At 36.0% G+C, this 19151-nt stretch overlaps 1 protein-coding gene across 2 annotated transcripts in view; it reads right to left on the bottom strand.

The window, feature by feature from the left end:
• The window catches only part of LOC105385486 (syndecan), a 156083-nt gene that overhangs the window by 27897 nt on the left and 109035 nt on the right, over positions 1 to 19151 (bottom strand). The gene's annotated exons all lie outside the window — the stretch shown is intronic.

Raw genomic sequence — 19151 nt, 5'->3', positions numbered from 1 at the left:
ATTCTTATACATGTAATTTGGTGCTATTGTCGCTAGAACTTTTTCGTTGCTCGTGAGTGATGTGCATAGTTTCCTGCGTAATACCTACTGCCGTAATAATATAGGCTACAAAATAGCGTTAAATATAATCTTTTTTCTTTTCCTATGAAACCATATTGCTGTCTTATTATTATTTGCCTTATTATCGATTGAAAACAAAGCCGCAGGCCGCAGGTGCGTGTGTTCCCATATTTGCCTCGCTGAAAGCTGATACTCTTACGCAATTTTAGACTATAAGTTAAGTGAATAAGAGCCTTTTTGGTAAGAAATTGTCCTGGTAATAGCTTCTAGGGAACGGCTTCGTATTATGTTTGTGTTAGCGTGGTGGCGGGCGACAGTTTTTAGCAATGTATTATTTTTTGTAGCTATGAATATTAAACCTATAATATTAAATTAATGTCTTTACAAAGCTTATTTGGATTTTCAATTTGTTGGACTTTTATAATTGCATATTTTTATAAAATAAATACAACGAAAATCCATCTTACAAAAGCAGTGAACCGCTTTCTGCAGAAAAATGGCTGACCATTGTAAGGTAAACCGGAAAATGCAATAGAATTCCTAAACTTTTATTATAACTCGTAAAATCGCGTTCAAAAGAAGGGGCTTGAATTAATATAAGAAAAAATACGTTCACAAAGCTCTGAATGTGAATTCAATTTTCTTAACAAAGAGAAATGAAGGCACAACATTTTCGGAAACAACTTCTGCTAAGAATTCTTCTGAAATAAATATTTCTTCAAATATAAACGAACTAAGTTTACAGATGACTACTTCAGAATACTTATTTACCGCTCCAATAGAGTTCAATTCGAAGCTTTTTATATTTATATATTTTAAATAGTTTTTATCCGTGAGCTCCGCTTAAAAGGTTTACCCGGACTCCCCGGGGGAAACAAAAGTAGGTACCTAAGCATCGAAAAATTAAATTATCGTACAGTCGCCATCGCAGCATGGACACAAACAATTAAAAAAAAACATTCACAAAAATATAATAATAGAACACACAGCTTAGACATAGGCATCTTCCAGGAAGAAGGGGTATTGCCATAATTTCCAGGCTTGGCTGTTAGGTGTGGATAATTTCCCATTTATAATATTCATTGGATATACCTAATATAAAATATTATTATGTAATTATTGAAACAGCTATTAGCAGTGTTCTTGTAAAGTATTTTCCGCCTTAGACTTCAGCTCACAACATTGCCAGCCATCGCCCCAGGGGCGCTCTCCGCTCGCAACACGGCTGTTACCGCCCCCGGCACGGGCGGGCGGGGGCGCTAACCGGCAAAGATCAAGTCGAAGGTGAAAATGCTTTTCTCATTTTAACTTTAGATGTTCATATTGCTGAGATTTCCTTGTTTCTTGGAGCTCTTTAATGTAATACTGTACGTAATTATACATGGTTGAAATAAATTATTAATGTTCTAAGGTCAGTATCACATAAATTTAATCCTAAGTTCCTTTGTCACACTGGTTCCTTCAGTTGTATTATATAAAAAGTATGACATTCAATGGTATCAGTCTTTTACATACCAAATTCCACGAAAATACATTCCGTAGTTTTTATGTGAAAGATTAACAAACATTCTCACAAACGGTTCCCTCTAGATACTATTCGTGCGATAGATAAGTATAGCTTCTTAGATTTATATCACTAGTATCAGATTTCCCTAAACCTATTTAAGCGGGCCGGTTCCCCGAAGCAGTTCGTAACAAACAATAAACTGAGTAATCTGCGAGTAAAGTGTGCCGAGCTGGTTTACGGCGTGCGTTGCACTGCTACTGCGACAGCAAACGGTTAAATACGGGCACATGTAAACATCTTGCGCTCCGTTGTTTACACGAGGCCGACCACTGGAACTAGCTACTGGGCAAATTTCTACTGCCATAGCATTCATCCTACGGCATAAAAAAACCTAGTAGTTTAATTAGGACCTATTCAAACAGCTTAGTTATACGCTACCGCGGTGGGTTGCGGTGAAACGTACATAGGTAATAGTAAGTCCGAAGTATATCGTTATCGCTTACGGTAGCGGATATCTCAGCGGTTTGAAAAAAACCCCTTAATTATATTTTTTCTAATAGCGATAACAAAGCAACCCAACTTCCCAACAACCTCGAATCTACACTGAACCTTCATAACACATTTTTTTGGTCCCCGAATCAAAAACTGTATTATTCTGCTCTCGATTCTTTTGTTTCTATGAACACAAAACATTGGTCTGGCTCGAACAATGGCTGCCACTGCTGAGGTCGGCAGCGTGCGTGCGCCACAGATCTCGGTGCGCCTCGAACCGTGCATCAATCGGATTAGTTGTTTCCCCGCTGTTCGGGATTAATTGGAGTTTTGATTGCGTGCTTCGCCGAGCGGCGGCGCCACTCGCTACCTGTGCATTGAATCGCCGGTGGCTTCAGAAATATGGAGCTTTTGGTCACGGAAAACAAGTGCACGCGGAATTCAGTAGTGGTTTGGTTTTGTGCAACTATTGCTACTGAAAATGCGGGGTGAAAATGCTATGCTGCTGAGAACAGAATTCACATAGTTTACTTACGTTCTCCATGCCAAGACATTTACACTTATACATAAAGCCCAAATTAGTTTATAGGTAGATGTTAGAGATAAAAGGATAAAACAAGTGATACAATAATAAAAATGGTTAAATGTATCTTTGGAATCGAATAGGACGAGAGATGACAATGAAACTGAAAGAAGAAAATCATACATCCTGATACTAGGAAGAAAACTCTCGTAGATATATTCTGCACTCTGCGCAGCGTCGTGACAATTACAGCATCTAACTTATTAGATTTATGCTCCAACCCGAGACACGTTTATTCACGCGATTGTTAAAATTTTACGCCATCTATAGGATTTATGCGCGGAAATTCATATTTCATCGACTGAGATATTGAATTCATATTTCATTGGCATAGGTTTATCTATCTGGGCGGCCTTAGTATTTTAGAAGGAACTACTTATTGTATAATTATTATTTACTTGGAATGTTTAATACAGTGAAACCTGGTTAAGTGGGACCTGGATAAGTGAGAAACCTCCATAGCTGGAACTCATGCTGCGGTCCCAACACTTTCGCACTGAATTACCTCTGTTAGTGGGACGAGGTAAGCCTCTATAACTGGGATTTGTTATTTCGATTTATCATCATAGTTACCTCTATAACTGAGACAGCGAGTAAATTTTATATGCATAAACCTCTGTAACTGAGATTACATTTTTTGTTTTACTCATTCTTATTCTACCCACAGATTCCACACGTAATTCCAAGCACGTAAGTGCAAATTTTGAGCTTCAGTTCAGTTCAGTTCAATGTATTTATTAATCAATTACCTTCAGTTTTAGTTTCGCTTTACTCTCACACAGTATAAATTTGAAAAATGCCAAAACGAAAGCTACAATCGTTATCATTACCTACGTGAAAACATTACCCTCCTCCTTCGGCAGTCGGGTAAAAACTGAAGTTAATATCCGTTTATGAAAGAGAGAAGACACACGAAGAAGGTTGTGATGAATTTTATTTAATTAAAAATTATATATTAATTATAATTTTACCTGAATAACAGAAATAACCAGTACTCTCACCTCTATTAATGGAACCCTCTGTAAATGAGACAGATATTTATTTATACCTGTATATCTGAGACACTGGGTAAGTGGAATACCTCTTTAAGTGAAACGATATTGCAGGACCCTTGAAGTCTCACTTAACCAGGTTTCACTGTAGTAACATACAGCATAATGAAAGTAGTGGCATGGTTAACGAAAAGATGTTAGCAAGGAAGGAAAGCAACCGATTTATAAAATATAAAATAATAATTAAAAAAATTAAAAAACCGACTTCGAAAAACCACTAAAATGTAAGAAATAATTTAAGGTTTACACAAATTCTACTCGTATGAGACAGTACAAATATACCTAAGCAGGAACTGTTCTTTTTTGATGTTGGTGCGGTGACAAAGTAATCTGAAGAAATATGGCACCAACTTCAAACACAACAAATACTAGTATTTTTTTTATAAAATTGGATACATCAAGTAATTTTTCAAAAAGCAGCGTTTCTCCAACCTCTTTCCGTCTGGAAAAAGGTTGAAGAAACAAAAAAATCTAAAACTTTCATTCATTTTTACGACAAAGTACAGAATGCTAATAAATATAAGCAAGTACAATAAAAAAGCTTTATTTATGCACAAAACACGCCTAGCAATTTTACTTGAGTTTCCTTAACGACTTTGACCTGAATCAGTTACAGTTACTGGAAAGTGTATGTAATAAAAATGGAAATTTTATTTTAAGAACTAAATTGAAAAAATATAAACCTGTACTCTTTGTAATACTCAAAGACCTAACATTACAAGAAAGGTAGACATGAACCTGATTTAAATTAATTAAAACATTCGTAGGTTTATTAACGAACTTCCTATAGGTAATGTATGTACGTACGTACTTTACTAACAAAAATATGTGCCTTGCTATTGGGTATAGGCATAGTATGGAAACCCCTGCTGAGTTTTCTCCGCTTTCTCTGGTTGTTTTGGTCATATCTTGGTGATACCTTAATCGATTTCATATTGAATTATCTTCTTTGAAAGCTTATTAGTTGATCATTTTTAAGCTGAAGTGCACAAAAAATGTCATATAAAATTCTTTTTAATTTACTTATTTGTTATTGCGTTTGGAATATTTTTCAAAATGTTTAACTATTTTGGACTGTTATGTCTAATTTAAGTCGAATAATGCACATTTGATTATTTTAATTAGTTTATTAAGGTGTTAATCATCCTATCATCAGCCAATAATCATCCACTGCTGGACATAGGCCTCTCCCAAGGAGCGCCACAACACTCGGTCCTCGGCCTTCCTCATCCAACCACTACCCGCCACCCGCCTAAGGTCGTCAGTCCAGCGGTCAGGAGGGCGTCCCACGCTGCGTTTGCCTGTTCGTGGTCTCCACTCGAGAACTCGTCTACCCCAACGGTTATCGGTTCTTCGGCAGATATGACCTGCCCACTGCCACTTCAGCTTGCATATTTTGTCAGCTATGTCGGTAACCTTAGTCCTCTGACGGATAACCTCATTTCTGATACGATCCATCAGAGAAACCCCAAGCATAGCTCTCTCCATAGCACGCTGAGCGACTTTAAATCGGTGGACCAGTCCTACCGTCAGTGTCCACGTCTCTGCACCATACGTCATCACTGGCAGGACGCACTGGTTGAAGACTTTTGTCTTCAGGCTCTGAGGAATGGCCGAGGAGAATATGTGACGAAGTTTCCCGAATGCAGCCCAACCCAGTTGGATGCGCCTTGCAGCCTCCTTGTCGAAGTTGCTTCTGCCTAGCCGAATAGTCTGCCCGAGGTAGACATATTCTTGCACAACTTCGATTGTTGCCTCACCAACGGCGACCGGCTCCGGTTTGATGTGAGCATTGTACATGACTTTCGTCTTGTCCAAGTTCATACCGAGGCCAACACGTCGGGAAGCAGCATTTAGGCCACTTAGCATCCAGCTGAGTTCCTGCAGAGATTCTGCCATAATAACGATGTCGTCCGCGAAGCGGAGGTGTGACATGTACTCGCCATTTATACATATGCCATGTCCTTTCCAGTCCAACGTCTTAAAGTCATCTTCCATTGCATTGGTGAACAGTTTCGGAGATATCACATCCCCCTGTCTCACTCCACGTTGCAGTTGGATAGGTCTTGTCTTGTGGTCCTGTACTTGGACAGTCATAGTAGCGGCATTGTACAGACATCTCAACACCTCGATATAGCGCCAATCGATTTGGCATCTCTGCAAGGATTCCAAAACTGCCCAGGTCTCGATGGAGTCGAAGGCTTTTTCATAGTCAACAAAGGCTAGACACAGAGGCTGATTATACTCTTCGGTCTTCTGTATAATCTGCCTGTTAATTATCCAAAACAACCAAAAAATTTATTGAAATGTGGCTAGTTTTTTTTATTTTTGGTTTTCAGCATAAAATAAAAAAAAACTTAAATATTAAATATCTTAGAAATTGTTAAGTTTCGGATAATGCATTATTGGGTTCAATCGACTGGAAATGCCTTCCTCTATCACCTCCTGAAAGGATCTGGACTACTTACCAATAACCCTGTATAAAAAGTAAATATTTCAATGTTTGCTTGATTGTTTGTTTGTACTGGAAGAAAAGTTTTGGACATAAAAAAACACCATTATAAAAAGCTACCTCCATTTTTGCTGTAAGGGTAATTTTTTCCCGAAAACCTTATGAAAATCCATTTGAAGAGAATGCTAAGCATATAGTTGAAGTTAAAATAAAATATATGCATAGGCACATAGATCATCGTCATATTTTACGTCTACGTCTAAAAATCTACGTCTTCGTAACATATTATTCATGTTCCCAACAAAGCTTCAGCTGGTTACAAAAGTCTTACGACAAAGTAGCAGACGAGACAACAGGCAGGGTCTTCATAAAATGCTTCACGTATGCTTACACGTTGTTTATGAAAATTCAAATAGGTCCCGCCAGCACCTGCTATGTAGGAGGTTTTACATTTTATTACTAAGGCTGTGCGGTCGGCTAACTAAGCAGGCAGAGGTGATATTTTGATATGTTTCAAAAAACTTACCTTTTATCATGCTCGCATTTATAATATGAAGTGTTTATAGTAGTATGAATTAGTATTATAATATGAATACGATTACCTCATATACCTACCTTTTCGCGGTAAATCCAACCTTTGAAAATAATGAAATTAATTCCAACGTAGGCGCCGACGGTTCAGGCTGATCGCCTAAAAACGCCAAGTTTCTAACTTTTAATGAAAGGCCCTTCCACGCGGTTCGGTGCACTACTCTTGAAAACAATTTCAATAGAAAACACGGTTCCATTCCATCAACGACCTGAATAAATACAGTCTACATTCTACATCATACTTCATACTAAAATACACTCTGTAGCAATGAAAATGCTATATTCTATGCTCGACGAGGTTATATAAATTAAAAGAAAACTCAACTGAAATCGTATTTCCACTTCAAAAGTAAACATTCCGGCAGTAATCGGAAACGATCCCTTTTTCTCCAAAACAGGCGCTCCAAGTTTGATTGGCTGCTTTGTTGAAACTTCTCGATCGTGAAACCAGCAGACAATTTCCCTTTCAGCTTTCTGTGAACCGACACTCGGAGAGGAAATGTTATAATGCAAACTCACCTGCTCCTTAAATTAAAGTGACTGTAGCACTTATTATGTATATAGACCCGTTTTGGCTTAGCATACCACTTTTGTAGCATCTTTTTAACCGACTTCAAAAAAAGGAGGAGGTTCTCAATTCGTCGGGATCTTTTTTTTTTTTTTTATTAACCGACTTCAAAAAAAGGAGGAGGTTCTCAATTCGTCGGGATCTTTTTTTTTTTTTTTATATTTTTTTTTTATGTATGTTCACCGATTACTCCGCCGTTTATGAACCGATTTTGAAAATTCTTTTTTTGTTGTATTGGGTTGAGCTTCCAGGTGGTCCCATTTTTTTTTCAGAATTTTATCTCACCCCCAAGAGTGGGTAAAGGGGTAAAAACAGGGTATGAATTTCCATTTTGGGCACATATTAACCGATTGTAATGAAATTAAGAACGTAAATATAGTTCTTATAACAAAAAAATATGATGGTGACCTTGAGCTGATCTGATGATGGAAACGGAAGGCAGTCAGGGGAACTCCTCAACGGTATATAGCAACTACTTCGTGTTTAGGCTTGAATGATTCGTATTGATTAGTAGGACTTTTTGGTATCATTTGCACCTTACTTTTGATTGAAAATTATTACAAATAAACTAAAAACTATTAAATAAAATAATAATTAAAAAAATTAAAAAACCGACTTCGAAAAACCACTAAAATGTAAGAAATAATTTAAGGTTTACACAAATTCTACTCGTATGAGACAGTACAAATATACCTAAGCAGGAACTGTTCTTTTTTGATGTTGGTGCGGTGACAAAGTAATCTGAAGAAATATGGCACCAACTTCAAAAAAGAACAGTTCCTGCTTAGGTATATTTGTACTGTCTCATACGAGTAGAATTTGTGTAAACCTTAAATTATTTCTTACATTTTAGTGGTTTTTCGAAGTCGGTTTTTTAATTTTTTTAATTATTATTTTATTTAATAGTTTTTAGTTTATTTGTAATAATTTTCAATCAAAAGTAAGGTGCAAATGATACCAAAAAGTCCTACTAATCAATACGAATCATTCAAGCCTAAACACGAAGTAGTTGCTATATACCGTTGAGGAGTTCCCCTGACTGCCTTCCGTTTCCATCATCAGATCAGCTCAAGGTCACCATCATATTTTTTTGTTATAAGAACTATATTTACGTTCTTAATTTCATTACAATCGGTTAATATGTGCCCAAAATGGAAATTCATACCCTGTTTTTACCCCTTTACCCACTCTTGGGGGTGAAATAAAATTCTGAAAAAAAAATGGGACCACCTGGAAGCTCAACCCAATACAACAAAAAAAGAATTTTCAAAATCGGTTCATAAACGGCGGAGTAATCGGTGAACATACATAAAAAAAAATATAAAAAAAAAAAAAAGATCCCGACGAATTGAGAACCTCCTCCTTTTTTTGAAGTCGGTTAATAAAAAAAAAAAAAAAGATCCCGACGAATTGAGAACCTCCTCCTTTTTTTGAAGTCGGTTAAAAAGATGCTACAAAAGTGGTATGCTAAGCCAAAACGGGTCTATATACATAATAAGTGCTACAGTCACTTTAATTTAAGGAGCAGGTGAGTTTGCATTATAACATTTCCTCTCCGAGTGTCGGTTCACAGAAAGCTGAAAGGGAAATTGTCTGCTGGTTTCACGATCGAGAAGTTTCAACAAAGCAGCCAATCAAACTTGGAGCGCCTGTTTTGGAGAAAAAGGGATCGTTTCCGATTACTGCCGGAATGTTTACTTTTGAAGTGGAAATACGATTTCAGTTGAGTTTTCTTTTAATTTATATAACCTCGTCGAGCATAGAATATAGCATTTTCATTGCTACAGAGTGTATTTTAGTATGAAGTATGATGTAGAATGTAGACTGTATTTATTCAGGTCGTTGATGGAATGGAACCGTGTTTTCTATTGAAATTGTTTTCAAGAGTAGTGCACCGAACCGCGTGGAAGGGCCTTTCATTAAAAGTTAGAAACTTGGCGTTTTTAGGCGATCAGCCTGAACCGTCGGCGCCTACGTTGGAATTAATTTGATTATTTTCAAAGGTTGGATTTACCGCGAAAAGGTAATATGAGGTAATCGTATTCATATTATAATACTAATTCATACTACTATAAACACTTCATATTATAAATGCGAGCATGATAAAAGGTAAATTTTTTTGAAACATATCAAAATATCACCTCTGCCTGCTTAGTTAGCCGACCGCACAGCCTTAGTAATAAAATGTAAAACCTCCTACATAGCAGGTGCTGGCGGGACCTATTTGAATTTTCATAAACAACGTGTAAGCATACGTGAAGCATTTTTTGAAGACCCTGCCTGTTGTCTCGTCTGCTACTTTGTCGTAAGACTTTTGAAACCAGCTGAAGCTTTGTTGGGAACATGAATAATATGTTACGAAGACGTAGATTTTTAGACGTAGACGTAAAATATGACTATGATCTATGTGCTTATGCATATATTTTATTTTAACTTTGACTATAATGATATATTTTATTTTAACTTCAACTATATGCTTAGCATTCTCTTCAAATGGATTTTCATAAGGTTTTCGGGAAAAAAATACCCTTACAGCAAAAATGGAGGTAGCTTTTTATAATGGTGTTTTTTTATGTCCAAAACTTTTCTTCCAGTACAAACAAACAATCAAGCAAACATTGAAATATTTACTTTTTATACAGGGTTATTGGTAAGTAGTCCAGATCCTTTCAGGAGGTGATAGAGGAAGGCATTTCCAGTCGATTGAACCCAATAATGCATTGTCCGAAACTTAACAATTTCTAAGATATTTAATATTTAAGTTTTTTTTTTCCCCAAATTTTATGCTGAAAACCAAAAATAAAAAAAAAACTAGCCATATTTCAATAACTTTTTTGGTTGTTTTGCATAATTAACACCTTAATAAACTAATTAAAATAATCAAATGTGCATTATTCGACTTAAATTAGACATAACACCTCAAAATAGTAAAACATTTTGAAAAAATATTCAAAACGCAATAACAAATAAGTAAATAAAAAAGAATTTTATATGACATTTTTTGTGCACTTCAGCTTAAAAACATGATCAACTAATAAGCTTTCAAAGAAGATAATTCAATATGAATTCGATTAAGGTATCACCAAGATATGGCCAAAACAACCAGAGAAAGCGGAGAAAACTCAGCAGGGGTTTCCATACTATGCCTATAGCAAGGCACATATTTTTGTTAGTAAAGTATGTACGTACATACATTATCTATAGGAAGTTCCTTAATAAACCTACGAATGTTTTAATTAATTTAAATCAGTTTCATGTCTACCTTTCATGTAATGTTAGGTCTTTGAGTATTACAAAGAGTACAGGTTTATATTTTCAATTGCATTTAGTTATTAAAATAAAATTTCCATTTTTATTACATACACTTTCCAGTAACTGTAACTGATTCAGGTCAAAGTTGTTAAGGAAACTCAAGTAAAATTGCTAGGCGTGTTTTGTGCATAAATAAAGCTTTTTTATTGTACTTGCTTATATTTATTAGCATTCTGTACTTTGTCGTAAAAATGAATGAAAGTTTTTGATTTTTTTGTTTCTTCAACCTCTTTCCAGACGGAAAGAGATTGGAGAAACGCTGCTTTTTGAAAAATTACTTGATGTACCCAATTTTCTAAAAAAAATACTAGTATTTGTTGTGTTTCAATGTTTTAATTATTTGATAATATGGTCTCTAATATTAAGTAGAGAAGAGTCACAAATCTTCTTGTTTATTATGTATAATAATAGAGTTGATTATCTTCTTCTATTCTACTTGATGCAGGTATTGAAAAACCTAACTTCTTGAATTAGTAAATCATAAACTGAAAAATATAGTATCACTTAACATAACTTTAACGTAACTTACTTTGCTATCGTGACGTCAATGCGATGCAGTTAATGCAACTTTAACATACCTGAAAAAATAATAGGTCAAATTAATTTCTCATTTTTTTATTGTAAATCAACAAAAAAACCAAAGGTTCTAAATATGTTAGCACGTCTTTTTTCAAATTACGTTATTAACAACAACAAGACAATCTTAAGCATTTTTTTCAAAGGGAAAAGCCATATTTGTGCTTTAGGTGCAATAGGAAAAGCCTTTCATATAAGAATAAAGTGAGTAGGAACAATAAGTGCACAGTGGTGCGCCTGGCTGCAAAATGAATAGCAAGCCTTGCACACTGCTCCACTTCTCGAATTTCAAGCAATGCGCGCAATTTAAGAATATTGAAAACAATTTCCGGGCGTAGACAATAGCCGGTATTGTTTCAGTTTTACACAAAAAGTTCTTCCGCGGAGTCGAGACTCGAGCCGATCCGTGATATTCAAGTAAGCCTGGGGGCTGTTCCACTACTTGATATATATAAAACTAGCTGTTCCCGCGAGATTCGCTTCGCCTTAAAAAGTTTTCCCGTGGAAATTTCGGGATAAAAAGTAGCCTATGTTCTTTCCCAGGGTCTATACCATATGTATACCAAATTTCATTCCAATCCGTTCAGTAGTTTTGACGTGAAAGAGTAACAGACAGACAGACAGACAGACACAGTTACTTTCGCATTTATAATATTAGTTAGGATTAGGATAGGATAATAATAGTGTGCTATTTTGTATTTTATACAGGGTGGCCTTGTAAGGGTAAGTGAAGAAACGGAGTTCTATAGGACACGACATAATTACACTACGAATAAGTGCATGTCACAAAAATTAATTCAATATTATATGCCATGACCAGGAAAAAAAATACTTAGGTACTAATTTTATCAAACGACTTGGAGTTGTTGCAATTTGCGATCAACCAGCCACATTTAGATCAATAGAGAGTAAGGTATATACGTACCTACTTATGTAGTAAATGTTGTTTGTTACAAAATGGTGGACTCGCCACGTCTTGCAGCCCTGCATTATTCATCGTGTGTGTTTGCAACAGCGTTGAAACACGTTCTAACACGTTGTTAATTTTCAGTTAGCTGACTTTGCCTTGCTTATGGGTTTCTAAGTGAGTCAACTATTACCTAAGAGGCACCCTCATAGGCCCAACTCAATTTCAGACATAGCTTAACTTTGGTTGTGCAATTTTTATCAGGAAACACAGGAAGATGGGCAGAAATTGTATTTATATATATTGTGTATACTATATCGCATTTTAGTTTTATCTATAAAATAAATGACTTCAGAAGTAGGTATTTTATTATCTCTAACACCCTACCAATTATGTGAAGCAAAGCTTCAAGTACAATTTATCAAACTGGCTGGTTCAAATAATGGCACTTTCTAGACTGATAGAACCTCTGTGCATCGCGGAAAGTGCTCGAAAACAAGCTGTTTTGCAGCTGAATAACAACGGATTTAACGTGGTGGAAACAAATAATTAACAAGTCTCTGCTGGTGATAATTGGCACCTTTGTACTTTGTTGTCGGCGGATGGAAATGCACGCGCGATGTGCTGCACTATGTTTTCATTCATTGCTAATGTGAGCACGGCTTTAACCTTTCCGAACGTTGATACAGTTTCCAAATATTGTTCGTCTTTAGAACATTTAAAAATAAAACACACGCCCACTCACGCCTTGTACTAATGTACTCCCTTGCGGGGTAGGCAGAGGTGCATTGCTGGACCCACTTTTCGCCAGAGTGGTATGTTAGTCCCAATGTAATAGGGGGCGGGCCTATTGCCATTTTACGGGCACATCCAAGACCCGAGAACAAATATCTGTGTTTAAACAAATATCTGCCCCAGCCGGGAATCGAACCCGGGACCTTCGGCTCAGTAGTCAGGTCACTAACCACTACGCCATTCGGTCGTCATATACTATTAAACATTTATTTAAAAATAAATAAATGTTTAATAGTATATTACTCCCTTAATACAAACTTATGTACCTATTATTATAGCGTGGAAACTGCGGACTTATTTGTGCTACTGTAATAATTTACGTATTTAGCATGACCAGTAACTGACAAGTACTGTTGTCCCGAATACTTATAATAGGCATTTCTTTCGGCTAATAAGCTGATGATTCCGGTAATAACGGCTTGGAGTTTATAAACTGGGACAGCTAAAACTGGATTAGGTACTATAGATAAAAGTTCCCATTTAATGTAAAACCTATGAACTGCATTTAAAGTGTTCTACCATGTGTCATCAATGAAGTGTTGGCTCAATTTGCCTGAACAGAAGCCACGCTGGATTGCTGCATTCCTCAAGTGATTGCCGACGGATTGAACATAATCTCTCAAAGTCCGGCGGTTGATGATGATTACGGGCTGATGATAATGAACGAATATTTTATGAAGAATCGATAGGAAGGTTATTATAGTATATGCTCTATCAAATTAACAGTTGGGGTTCGGGGACAGGTATCAGTTTACTCGTATCCAGCATATTACTTACTACATTTGTTGTTTACCGAGAATTGTAGTAATTGACTACGACATCACTTTAGTAATTTTGTTAATAAATAAGTATATGGCTTCACCACGAAATGTTATTTATTTATTTTATTTATTTTTCAAAGGAAAACTTACAGCTAAAGTTTATGGAAAGATGCTAAAAGTACCTATGTAGTTGAAAGCCAATTACAAGTTTTCACTTATTAACAATGGAATAATACAAAAAATAATCACGTTGCTATACGCAAAACAAAATAACTACTCACAGTGTATTTATGTAATTAACTTAAATGAAAAATATATTAATACTTATGCCTGCGTGTTCAATATGCAGATGACAGAGACATAAATATAATATCCAGTTAATAAATAACAGCACGCCATAATAAGTTGTCTTAAATAGATGAACTAAACTTATCGGTTAAATAATAGCAGATTGATCTAGCATTACTGCAAAAAAATTCTAAATCGGGAAAGTCTATACTAAGTGCATTAAAAGAACGCGAAGCTCTCAAAAGGAACGAGTTCTGCCTATAATTCGTATGAACGAGTGGAACATGCAACAGTGATTTGTGACGTAGTTGACGCTCGGGGACAAATAAATCGTTTTTTTTAAGTAATTCAGGACAATCGACATTATTCTGAGCTATTCTTGTGAGGAAAGTTATATCTGCTGCTTGACGCCTGATTTCAAGAGGAAGAAAATGAAATTGATTGCAGTGATACTCATAGCTGCGCCTATTGCATAATGTTTAAATGCTTTACGTTTTTGGTTGTAAGTCCTCATGGATAATGTTGCAGTATCATGGTAATTAATTTTTCCAATCGATTTTGTTATTCATTTTTAAAATATAAGTACTTATATAACAATTCTAAAAACTTAAAAGTATTTCTATTAAATTTATATAAAAAAATGCACTTCCAAAGTTGAAATAGACTGGTGGCTTTCGCCGCGGGAGGATCACATTTCACGGCTTATTGCCGATTCGCATCCAGTGAATCGAGTCAACTAATCGATTCTCCCGAGCTGGACATATCGGGAATCGGAATAAAAAATCTAGTCATTTCCACATGGACGGAGATTAAGCTTCCCACAACGTCAGACTGAAAAGGTTTCTACAAAAAATACGTTTATCGATTTCGTATAAGTTTCGTATAATAAAGTTTCGCTCTCACGACCGGACAAGGATTGAAGAGCCGCGAAGCTAAAAATAAAGTATACAGCAGATTCACTGTGAGTTGGACTCATCTGCCGATGGCATATTCAGACGAGACAAAGAAATGTTTCTGAAGTTGATAGATAGGAACGTATTGATTTTTTAATACATGTTGATAATTATGTATAATGTCGAATTCAGTTTAATGGTCGGCAAATGTGAAATAAAAAAATACAATGATATTAAATATACCCATTTCCCTAATTAAGGGTATTTTTTTATTGTAAGTACCCATTTAGATAAATTCACTTGTAGGCAGCATTTTTTGCATTATGACCGTTTGACTGTCTAATTGTCTATTATGGCGACTGCAATCTTGTAAGCTTAATCCAGAAAGTTCGATCCCTGTTTTATAAATAAAATCGTTTCAGGAATCTGAAAATCATATAAAATATAACACCGAATCTAACAGACGTCAGGTAGCGTCGCTTGTGACGTCACATATCACTATAATAATAATTTTAATAGTACTATTCATATACTTTCTGTATTTGACTGTAACAGTTCCACGTCTGATTTATCCGGGACAAATGGCCACCATTGCGACACAATCCGATGCTAATGTGCCTATCAAACGCCTCCAGTAGGCAATAAATTTGTCCAGCGCACGGCGACAAATCATAGCCACCCGTTAGACTAAGTGACACTTGAATCGCCCTGGTAACCAGATCAATTTGGTATATTTAGGTTAACATCGATTAAGTACTTTATAAGTTGGATTAGCGAACAATTAAGATATGCAGTGCCGCATACATGTACCTAGTGTACCTACGCATACTGGTATACGTATGCGCCGGGTGGAAGTTTTTATTTCAGCAGTAATTGCATTACGTTATAAGTTCCTAAAGCTGAGTTAAATGACACAGAATCAATATCGGGGCATTACTCATTTACAATTAAATTCGCGATAACCCCAGTGATGGGATTTCGGTAGTCTTCGCAAAATTAGGCGACCGCCGAATTTTGTCGGTTCTATGACAACTTTCTGTCGGTTACGGCGCATAGGCAAATTTCGGCAGAATTTTCAGCGCTGCCTAGAACGTGCTTTGCGTTGGGTTAGGGAATTCTACTGAAACGAAAATTGGTGCGTCCGCCTCGCTTTCCACTGAAACTCTATTAAACTGCCCTGCGACGAATTGAAAAATCTAGTAGTATGTAAAATGTGCCTCTAAAACATAATATTTCGACTCTAATTTAAAATAGGTAGGTTTGTATAATCATAATCTTGGTGCTTTAAGCTTCCTTCACGGGGATGACATAGTCGAACAGAGATTAATTGAAGGTTCATTTGAGAAAGCTATATATTATACGAACCTATATATACCATAAAAACTATACAGTTTTTTTACTAGTGAGATCTAGTGTGTCACTGTGGTGAAAGGATTAGCTAGTAGTTTTATATGTGAAAACCTTTAACTGGCATGTTTGTTTCTATTAATTTAATTTCATGCTGTTGGTTTTCCATGCTTCATTAATAAATATATAAATAAATAGTAAGATTGGGGTTAGTCGCTGACAGCCCAGCCACGGTCTGCCGGAGAAATAGAATATACACAATATTAATAATTATAAGAATAAATAAGCTTCATCTGTGCAAAATAAACAAAATGCCAAACTCAGAAGTCAATAATTAGTTTTGTTTAACTATACAAGCCCAATCGAAGTTCTAATAACCTCAACATAAAACAAGCAGACTTTCCAAATACTGTAAAGTTTAATAGGTATATAACAATTATAAGAAAAATAAATAGATAATAACAAAATATAAGTACTTATATAACAATTCTAAAAACTTAAAAGTATTTCTATTAAATTTATATAAAAAAATGCACTTCCAAAGTTGAAATAGACTGGTGGCTTTCGCCGCGGGAGGATCACATTTCACGGCTTATTGCCGATTCGCATCCAGTGAATCGAGTCAACTAATCGATTCTCCCGAGCTGGACATATCGGGAATCGGAATAAAAAATCTAGTCATTTCCACATGGACGGAGATTAAGCTTCCCACAACGTCAGACTGAAAAGGTTTCTACAAAAAATACGTTTATCGATTTCGCGGAATTATTGAGAAAACTAAACTTACATTTCAACGAATCAAATTTCACCACGTTTGATTTGACTCCCGGAATTTTTACTCCAAAAGTTTAGCGTAACGAACACAACACAAACCGGCCGAGCGCTTTGAAGTCACTTTCGACGAATTCGATTTGTGTTCAGACACTTTCGTAGGTATTTAATTTAAAGCGGTATATTTACATTTTAAGTAGGTACATACATATAATAATTTTAGCTATAATTTAATACCTATTAAACTTTACAGTATTTGGAAAGTCTGCTTGTTTTATGTTGAGGTTATTAGAACTTCGATTGGGCTTGTATAGTTAAACAAAACTAATTATTGACTTCTGAGTTTGGCATTTTGTTTATTTTGCACAGATGAAGCTTATTTATTCTTATAATTATTAATATTGTGTATATTCTATTTCTCCGGCAGACCGTGGCTGGGCTGTCAGCGACTAACCCCAATCTTACTATTTATTTATATATTTATTAATGAAGCATGGAAAACCAACAGCATGAAATTAAATTAATAGAAACAAACATGCCAGTTAAAGGTTTTCACATATAAAACTACTAGCTAATCCTTTCACCACAGTGACACACTAGATCTCACTAGTAAAAAAACTGTATAGTTTTTATGGTATATATAGGTTCGTATAATATATAGCTTTCTCAAATGAACCTTCAATTAATCTCTGTTCGACTATGTCATCCCCGTGAAGGAAGCTTAAAGCACCAAGATTATGATTATACAAACCTACCTATTTTAAATTAGAGTCGAAATATTATGTTTTAGAGGCACATTTTACATACTACTAGATTTTTCAATTCGTCGCAGGGCAGTTTAATAGAGTTTCAGTGGAAAGCGAGGCGGACGCACCAATTTTCGTTTCAGTAGAATTCCCTAACCCAACGCAAAGCACGTTCTAGGCAGCGCTGAAAATTCTGCCGAAATTTGCCTATGCGCCGTAACCGACAGAAAGTTGTCATAGAACCGACAAAATTCGGCGGTCGCCTAATTTTGCGAAGACTACCGAAATCCCATCATTATCGGGGTTATCACGAATCAAGTTGTAAATGAGTTATGCTCCGATATTGATTCTGTGTCATTTAACTCAGCTTTAGAAACTTATAACGTAATGCAACCGCTCTGAAATAAAAACTTCCACCCGGCGCATACGTATACCAGTATGCGTAGGTACATGTATGCGGCACTGCATATATCCTAATCGTTTGCTAATCGTAACTTATAAAGTACTTAATCGATGTTAACCTAAATATACCAAATTGATCTGGCTACCAGGGCGATTCAAGTGTCACTTAGTCTAACGGGTGGCTATGATTTGTCGCCGTGCGCTGGACAAATTTATTGCCTACTGGAGGCGTTTGATAGGCACATTAGCATCGGATTGTGTCGCAATGGTGGCCATTTGTCCCGGATAAATCAGACGTGGAACTGTTACAGTCAAATGCAGAAAGTATTTGAATGGTAATAGTGATATGTGACGTCACAAGCGACGATACCTGACTGCGATCTGTTGGATTCGGTGTTATATTTCATATGATTTTCAGGTTCCTGAAACGATTTTATTTGATCGAAGATCGAACTTTCTGGATTAGGCTTACAACATTGCATTCGCCATAATAGACTGTCATACGGTCATAATGTAAAAAATGCTGCCTACAAGTGAATAGATAAATAGGTACTTAGGGCATTTACATTACGTACGTACATTTAATTAGGGCAATCGAAATATTTAATCTCATTGCATTGAACTATTTATTTCATATTTGCTGACCATGAAACTGAATTCGACATATCAACATGTATTACCAAATCAATACCTTCCTATCCATGAACTTCAGAATCATTTTTTTTGTCTCGTCTGAATATGGCATCGGCAGACGAGTCCAACTCACAGTGAATCTGCTGTATACTTTATTTTTAGCTTCGCGGCTCTTCAATCCTTGTCCGGTCGTGAGAGCGAAACTTTGCTATAATTTATCTTCCAAAGGACATCGCGGCAAGGCATACTGTCAACTGCAAAATGTTTATCTCGAGAGGTCTTATTTCAACCGAGATAGAGGTGAAAGCAAGTTGTGGAAATAAAACAAATGGGTATGATTGCCGGTGGAGAGCGAAAACAAGCGGAAGGATAGTTCATTATAATTTAATTTCAGGAATGTAGCTTGCAGGAATTT

The sequence above is a fragment of the Plutella xylostella genome, chromosome 5 (assembly GCF_932276165.1).
Source record: "Plutella xylostella chromosome 5, ilPluXylo3.1, whole genome shotgun sequence".
Lineage (NCBI taxonomy): Eukaryota > Metazoa > Arthropoda > Insecta > Lepidoptera > Plutellidae > Plutella > Plutella xylostella.
The sequence above is the reverse complement of the archived record's forward strand: the minus strand, read 5'-3'. Positions and strand labels throughout refer to the sequence as shown.